The sequence below is a fragment of the Nicotiana tabacum genome, chromosome 23, assembly GCF_000715075.1.
Source record: "Nicotiana tabacum cultivar K326 chromosome 23, ASM71507v2, whole genome shotgun sequence".
Classification (NCBI taxonomy): Eukaryota; Viridiplantae; Streptophyta; class Magnoliopsida; order Solanales; family Solanaceae; genus Nicotiana; species Nicotiana tabacum.
In genome coordinates, this window is record NC_134102.1 from 137,306,758 (window position 1) to 137,316,027 (window position 9,270).

Here is a 9,270-nt window from a genome sequence, read left to right on the forward strand (position 1 = left end):
GGATATTATCTCTTATAAAGATATCAAATCTATTTTGAAATCAAAAGAACAAATAGATAGAGATATTACTGTGGAAACTAGTGGGAACCAAGGGGAAGGCTTATTCATAAGAGGTAGATCCAATAAGAAAGATTCAAGTAGTGAGAAACCTAAATCAAGGTCAAAATCCAGATACAGAAATGTCATGTGCAAATATTATCATAAGAAAGGTCACATTATTTCTGAATGCTTTAAATTGAAAAACAAAGAAAAGCATACAGAAAAGAAAAATGAGCACAAAAATACCGACACTGCCGAAGCAAGTGTAGCTGCTGATGAGACTGAGGAAACTATTTTTTTAGCAACTAATAATAGTTTCAAATCTAACAATGAGTGAATTTTAGATTCGGGATGTTCTTATCATATGTGTCCCAGTCGAGATTTATTTACCACATATGAATCTATTGGAGGTGGAGTTATCTTGATGGGCAACAATGCTGCCTGCAAAATTATTGGAAAAGGTACACTCTGAATCAAAATGCACGATGGTGTGGTGAGAACTCTCACCGATGTTAGACATGTTCCTGACTTGAAGAAAAATCTCATCTCTTTGGGCACTCTATAATCTCTTGGGTGCAAGTACACAGGTGAAGATGAAGTTCTGAATCTCATGGTGCTCTTGTGATCATGAAAGCACGCAGATATGGTACGTTGTATACTCTTTTGGGATCTACTATTACAAGTGCTGCTGCAGTTTCAATATCAAATAAATCAGATTCTGACATCACCAAATTATGGCATATGCGATTGGGTCATATGAGTGAAAAAGGTCTTTCCATCCTCAGCAAAAGAGGTCTCTTATGTGGCCAAAGTATCGGAAATATGGAGTTTTGTGAACATTGTGTGTTCAGGAAGCAGAAAAGAGTCAGCTTCAAATCTCCAGCGATTCATAGAACAAAAGGTACTTTGGATTACATTCATTCAGATCTTTGGGGTCCTTCATGTACCCCATCAAAAGGTGGTTCCAGGTATATGTTAACTTTCATTGATGATTATTCAAGGAAAGTTTGGGTTTATTTCCTGAAAAATAAAAGTGATTCTTTTCTTAAATTTCAAACAATGGAAAGTTTTGATTGAGAAGCAAACAGGAAAACAGGTTAAGCGGCTTAGAACAAATAATGGCTTGGAATTTTGTAATGATGAATTCAACGAATTTTGCAAGAATGAAGGAATTGCTCGACATCGTACTGTGAGAATGACACCTCAGCCAAATAGTGTGGCAGAAAGGATGAATAGAACTCTTTTGGAAATGGCTCGTTTCATGATTTCAAATGCTGGGTTGACAATCGCCTTTTGGGCAGAAGCTATCTCTACAACTTGTTATATTATCAACCGAGCTCCTTCTGCACCTTTGAACTTCAAGACTTCAGAGGAAATGTGGTCAGGTACTCCTGCTAATTATTCTGATTTAAAGATATTTGATTGCCCTGCATATATGCATGTAAATGATGGAAAATTAGAGCTACGAGATAAAAAGTGCATTTTCCTTGGGTATGCATCTGGGGTGAAAGGATACCGACTATGGTATCCTGATCCCACGACACCAAAATTTATAATTAGCAGAGATGTAACCTTTAATGAATCCTCTATGTTACATTCTAGAAAAGAGTCTTTTAGTTCTTGTAATACAGATAAAGGAAAGAGTACACAAAACCAGGTGGAGATTGAGATTGGCATTCTTTCTGAGCCAAGCTCATCAACTTTGGAGCAAAATACAGTTGAAACTCCTGAAGTTGAGACAGAAGCTAAAATTCCTGAAGTTGAGACTCCTGAAGTTGAACCAGAAGAAGAGGAGTATTCTATAGCCAAACATAGACCAAGAAGAGAAGGTAAACAACCATTAAGGTTTGGAGATTATGTTGCATTTGCTTTTTCAGTTGCATAGGAAACTAAAGAAATTGGAGAACCATCAAAATATTCAGAAGCAGTTTCTGGTGTTGACTCAGCCAAGTGGCTGATTGTAATGAATGAAGAAATTGAGTCTCTCCACAAGAATGGTACTTGGTCTCTTGTGAAGCCGCCATCAGGAAAAAGAATTATTGGTTGAAAATGGGTCTTCAAGAAAAAGGATGGCATTCCAGGGGTTGAAGATGCGAGGTATAAGGCACGATTAGTTGCAAAGGGCTATAGTCAGGTACAAGGAGTTGATTTTAATGATATTTTCTCACCTGTTGTTAAACATAGCTCTATTCGTGTCTTGTTTGCCTTCGTTGCCGTGTATGATTTGGAATTAGAACAACTTGATGTTAAGACAACTTTCTTACATGGTGAACTTGAGGAACAAATATACATGCATCAACCCGAAGGATTTGAAATTGAAGGAAAAGAAGATCATGTTTGCTTGTTGAAGAAATTCTTGTACGGATTAAAGCAGTCTCCAAGACAATGGTATAAAATGTTTGATTCCTTTATGTTGGGCCATCTTTATTCGAGGAGCATGTATGATAGTTGTGTTTACTTCCGGAAGTTAAATGATGGTTCATTTGTGTACCTATTATTATATGTCGATGACATGCTCATTGCTGCTAATGATTTAACATAAATTCACAATTTGAAAAGTCAGCTGAAAAGTGAATTTGAGGTGAAATATTTAGGAGCAGCTAAGAAAATCATTGGCATGGAGATCAAAAGAGATCGAAAAGCCAACAGGCTATTTCTGACCCAGAAGAAGTACTTGGAGAAAGTCTTGGAGAGGTTTGGCATGAAAGATGCTAAACCAGTTAGTACCCCTCTTGCTGCTCATTTTAAGTTATTAGATGCTCAATCCCTACAGTCAGAGGAAGAAGAGAGGTACATGGAACAAGTTCCTTATTCCAGTGCAGTCGGCAATATTATGTATGCAATGGTTTGTACACGTCTAGACATTTCACAAGCAGTGAACGTGGTAAGCCGGTATATGGCTTGCCCTGGTAAAGCACATTGGCATGCTGTAAAATGGATTCTCAGATACTTGCGAGGTACTTCAAATACATGTTTGGAGTTTGGGAGAAATACTAACACTTTGGTTGATTTTGTAGACTCAGATTATGCAGGTGATCCTGACAAAAGAAGATCACTAATAGGCTATGTATTTTGCATCGGTGGTTGCGCTATTAGTTGGAAAGCTACATTACAACATGTAGTAGCTTTATCTACTACCGAAGCAGAATATATGGCAGTGACCGAGGCGATCAAAGAAGCTTTATGGTTGAAGGGTCTATTTGCGGAACTCAGTTTACACCAAGGTGGTATTACCATTTTCTGTGATAGTCAAAGTGCCATTCACTTGACTAAAGATCAAATGTATCATGAGAGGACGAAGCACATTGATATAAAGTATCATTTCATCCGAGAAACCATTGCTGAAGGAAAAGTCTCTGTTCAGAAGATCAACACTAGAGACAATCCTGCTGACATGTTCACAAAACCTCTTCCAGTGTCCAAGTTCAAGCTTTGCCTGAACTTGATTAGCATTTATGAAGAATGATTTTGCCCATTGAGGTTTTTTGCGAAGAAGGTGGAGAAAATTTACTATATATAAGCCAAAATTAGGCCAAGGTGGAGATTTGTAATATGGCCAAAATTTTATGACATTTGCCATGACATAATATCCATTATAACAAAATTTGTGGATCATGACATTTGCCATGACATAATATCCACTATTAGGCCAAGGATTTCTTGCTATAAATAGAGGAGCTTCTCCTCATTTGCAAACACACCAATTCAAGAGCTTTTCACTCTTATCTTTTTTTCTCCTCATTTATTTCATTATAGAGTATTTTGTAAGAGAGTGAGTGTTGGGAAACACTTGTGTGAACCCTTTCTTTGGAGTGATATTATGAGGTTATTCTCTTGGGGTATTTGGGACTAATTAGAGTATTTACTCTAATTTTGTACTCTTTTTTGTACTCTTGTTAGTATAGTGAAATTGCTCCTCTCCGCTTGTGGACGTAGGTCACCTTGACCGAACTACGTTAAATTTGTATCTTCTTTATCTTCTTTAATTAGCGTTATTATCAACTTGCATTGTCTTTGTTATTATCATTATAACGTTGTTTGGCTAAATTCTGCACTACCCGGTAACCCGATCCTAACACTTGCGCTTACGGTAAACAAATGACGTTTTGTTTTCTTGACATTATATATATACAATGGTGAAAATTATAACAAGGTGACCATTGTTAGTCCTAACAATTTTAGGACTTGGTTGTGTTTGATGACCCAATTACACTTGATAACAATTCATACCCACCGTTAGTTGGAAGGGTACGCAAGTGCACAAATAGTCATTTTTAGGGATGCTATTTAGAGATTAGCCACTATTAATTTTTTTTTTCCTGAAAATTTAAACTAAAAATCTCACCTTAGGGGAAATTCAAGATATTTTTGTCTTAAAAAACTGAAATTAACGACCCACCGGCTAATTTCTAAATAGCAGCCCTTTAAAATGGCTACATGGTGTCATTTCTATGGGTATAAAAGATGTACTTTTATTTGAGCTTAAGTGATCCTGATGTAATTGGGGTGAAGACAGGTACACAAATAACCCTAAAAGTGGATGATATTGAATTGTTTTTACCCTGTTTGCTCTATGGGTAGAACTTCAAGTTTAACAAGTGGTGTCCCTTCCTTGTCCCATGTGTAATATTTTTAACTTTTGACCTTGAAATTCTTCCCATGGAGCAAAAGAGGGTCAAAAGTTAAATACTGCCTTAAAAAGTGTCATATTTTTGCATTTCTTTTTGTTCTTAGGCCCGTTTAGGGGTGGCATGTGGGCCGGACCCGGTCCTAAGTGGGCTTCGCGGGCCCGATCCTAAGTGGTCCGGTCCTAAGCGGTCCCGGGCTTCGCGGGCTTCTTGTTGGAACCGGTCCGGGACTGGGACCACGAACTAGCAGTCCTGTGTTAAGTGGGCCAGTCCCGGGCCCAAACGGTCCTAAGCGGGCCCAACGAAAACTTTCTATTTTTTAAATTATTTTTATACAAGTTAGAGAAAAAAAATGGTAATAAAAATATCTAAGGCAATTCCTAGTAAATTATATTATAGAATTGTCACCTAAATTTTTTAATTCAAATTTAAAGACAAAAATATTGTAAAGAGATATTCAAAATAATGCATTATAATTTTATTATAGCATTAAAAAAATATGACAATATCTTTCTTAGTCTTCCTCCCCCCTATGGAATATATATATATACTATATATACATCTTACTATATTAAGATGTATATATAGTATATCGTAAGATGTATACTATCGAATATGGCTTATATACTATGTATATAGTAAGATGTGTATATATATATATATATATATATATATACATATATATACATCTTACTATAGTAAGATGTATACATATATATATATATATATATCATATACTATATACTATATATACATCTTACTATAGTAAGATGTATATATAGTATATCGTAAGATGTATACTATCGAATATGGCTTATATACTATGTATATAGTAAGATGTATATATATATATATATATATATATATATAGTATATACTATATTATACTATATGTATAGCTTAAGGTATATAAAAAGACAAAAATATTGTAAAGAGATATTCAAAGCAATGCGTTATATTTTTATTATAGCATTAAAAAATCATGGCAATATCTTTCTTAGTCTTCCTCCCCCTATGGAATGAGCACAACAAGGTGCTAATACCACCATTGAGAAGAAAAAGAAACTAATCAGGATGTGCCAAAATACAAGTTACATATTAATTTACATGGTATCTCTTACAAATTTCATAAATCCTTCAAGGTCCGGAGGAATTTCCGTTGGTGGTGGCGGAAATGAAGCTTGGTCATCACCGCTTCCAGGCGAAGCCTCATCCTCTGCAAGTTCAGCTAGCATTTCTTCATAAGCTTCATCTACCTCTAGTTGTGATTCAGCAAGTCCAAAATTTCTTCTTTCCGAACGGATCCAATCTCTGAAAAGTACCGATTTTTTCAAGCTCTCCCTCATAGACGCTCTATAATCATCGAGTTGAAGTCTTGCTTGACTGAAAGCGCTCTCTGATGCCACTGTTGAAGCTTGAATAGTTAAAATATCTCGGGCCATCCTTGAAAGAATCGGAAAGTGTTTTTCTTTGTCATTCCACCATTCCAAAATATTAAAGGAGCCGTCAGAATTCACTTTCTCAATTCCCTGTGACAAATAAACTTCAAACTCATTTAGTTGTGAAAAATCACTAGTACTAGAACCTTGAGAACCCCTGAACCCTGCCCAATTACTAAGTGCTCTTACTCCCGCAGTTCTTTTAGATGATTGAGAACTAGAAGAAGAAGGAGTTGGAACATTTGGTCTAGCATGATCTAATGCAACTTGATAAGAATTATAAATAGTTTGAACATTTATTTTAATTGAGGCTATTGCGTCCGCAAGTGTAGACAACTCCTCATCTTCAAGTGTTAAACCATTATAAACAGTTTCATACCAAAATTGAGGACCTCCTAATTTCATAGTAGGATTTAACAATGCAGCAACACCATAAATAGGGGGAATAGGGAAAAAATATTTTTTAAATTTTTTTCTCATGGAATCAATAGCAAGTTGATAAATTTCCCCACCCTCTGAAAAATGATCAAACAAATTTGCAAGTTCTGCAATATAAACTAAACAGTTAGAAATAGTAGGATAATATTGCCTAGAAAATTTATTTGTAGCAATATGAAATTTTTCTAAAATCTACAAGCATTTTAACATTAGCCCAATCCGCATTTGTAAGGTGCTCATCATCATCACTTACATGAGCATTAAACGTTGAGTTTATGGGGTTTCTATATTCATATGCAACAACTAAACTTTTATACATGTAATTCCATCTAGTTGGACAAGGTTTAGGAACCTTTCTTTCTCTTAGGCCAAATTCATCGCATCTTTTAAAATATTCTCTAAGTCTACTTCTACGGTTTGAATAAAAAAGCCAATTAAGAGCCATTTTAACCTTTTTCAATTTCAACATTTAAAATTCGCATACCATCACCCACGATTAAATAGTAAATATGACAAATACATCTAACATGAAAAATATTACTAAATGCAGGACTTAGTGTAGTGGTAAGCAAGGCTACAATATTTGTGTTACTAGTAGCATTATCCATTGAAACTAATATTATTTTATCACTAATGCAAAAATATCTACAAATATCCGTAATCATGCTAGAAATAAACTGCCCTGTGTGACGTGAATTAATTATTCTATAAGCAATAATGCGCTTTTGCATTATCCAATCCTCATCAATCCAATGACTGGTAACAGTAAGGTAATCACAAGTCATTACCACTTCTACCAATATCAGTTGTAATAGCAACACGATAATTTATATGAGTAAATAAATAGCGCAAATATTGTTCATATTCATGTTTATATTTATAAATATCACTCTTTACGGTTGTGCGAGGAAAACCTTTATAAGTAGGATTATAAACTTTTCTAATATAATGCACAAAGTGAGGGTTAGAAGGAAAACTATAGGGTAAGCACATAACAGTAACCATTTTTGTCAATTCTTCCCGATCTTTATTTGGATCATAATATAAAATACCACCGGTAACAGTGTTAATTCCCGGTTGAAATTGATTTGACCCGGTACTAAGGTCAGCCTGACTAGGTGCACTTGTCCCCTCGGCCAAAGCTTTCATACGAAAATATCTAGCTTTATCTTGAGGGTGTAGCAATATGTGTCTAGTCAAACTCCCCCCCTCCCCTCCCCCCCAACATATTTAAAAACTAACTCTTTGCCACAAGTTTTACACTTAGCCCTATTTTTTTCTCTTAGTTGAGTAAGAAATGGCCAAACAAGAGATGTTTCTGCACGTTTAGAAGGTTGTCTAGAAAAAGTAGGGGCAGTAACATGAGGGTCAGACGGGGGATCATTTGGATTATTATTAGTTGGTTAACTTTAGGAGCAGGACTAGTGGGTGTATCGTCATCCGGTTGCGTTTCATCAAAATCTATTTCTTCATCATCATTTTCATCAATAGTTGGATTACCATAAAGAGCATTCATATATTCATGGTTTAATTGTTTACCGGGTGCAATATTATGGCAAAATTGACTCTCGATAAATTATAATAAACTATTATCACTATCAAGAATAGCAGGTGTAGGACGGGTAACAGGTTTCGGCCGGGGAGCCGAGGAAAGTGGAGGAGGAACAGATTGGCCACTAGATTCACCACTCTTGGATTTTTCCTTATTTTTACTAAATATTTTTTTAGGGAATAAGCCATCTTAATTAATCAAGCAAAGTAAATAAAACAAACAAAACTATTATATTAAAACTTAAGAGTTGGAACGAGTTTACCGAATTGACGAACAACTTGTTAAAAAATAATTATCGTTGAAGACTTGAAGACTTGAAGACTTCAATTCACCAACTTCATAATTTTGCACAAATTGTAATAATTAAATAAGCAATTATAGAAGAATATTAGAGAGAGATTGAGAGAGATTGATGATTTTGTGAGAAAAATGAAAGAATGAGGGGGTATTTATAGTTGAAAATAGGAAAAAAATATAATTATAAAAAGTTTGGGGTAAAACAAAATTTGGGGGATTAAATGGCTATTTTGCAAATAGTCAACGGTTATTTTGGCAGACCAAACGGCTAGTTTTTAAATGGCCAAATGGTCAATTTTTTTTTTAAAAATTATCCATTGGGCTCGTTTAGAACCGCTTGAACCGGCCCACTTCTGAGCCGGTCCCGTCCTAAACGGTCCCGGTCTCGCGGGCCTCCCCTATGAGACCGGCCCACTATCCGGCCCACCACCCCACGGTCCCGGTCCTATCCAGTTAGGACCGTTTAGGCCCACCGCCCATGTGGGCTTGCGATCCTAACCGGCCCACTAGCCACCCCCAGGCCCGTTAGGCCATTTAAAGCAGTCCAAATGTTTTTTGAGATTTTTTTCTTCCAATACAATATTTGAAACTTATTTACCAAAATTGTCCTAATTTTGTATACTACCCGCCCTAAACAAGGATTACTTCAAATTATATACGATCCATTATTAGTGACTTAAATTAGGGAATTTAGTTATATCTTTTTCCTATTTTCTCTCCATTCCTCTTTTAATAAGACTCCTTCTAGTTGTGTATTACTTATTTTAAGCCATAACAAACAGAATTTCAGTTACAAAAAAGGAAAAGGCATAATTGAGTAGATTCAAAGTTTTAGCAGATTTCAAATTAAATTCAATCTCACCAATTCTGCTCGGAC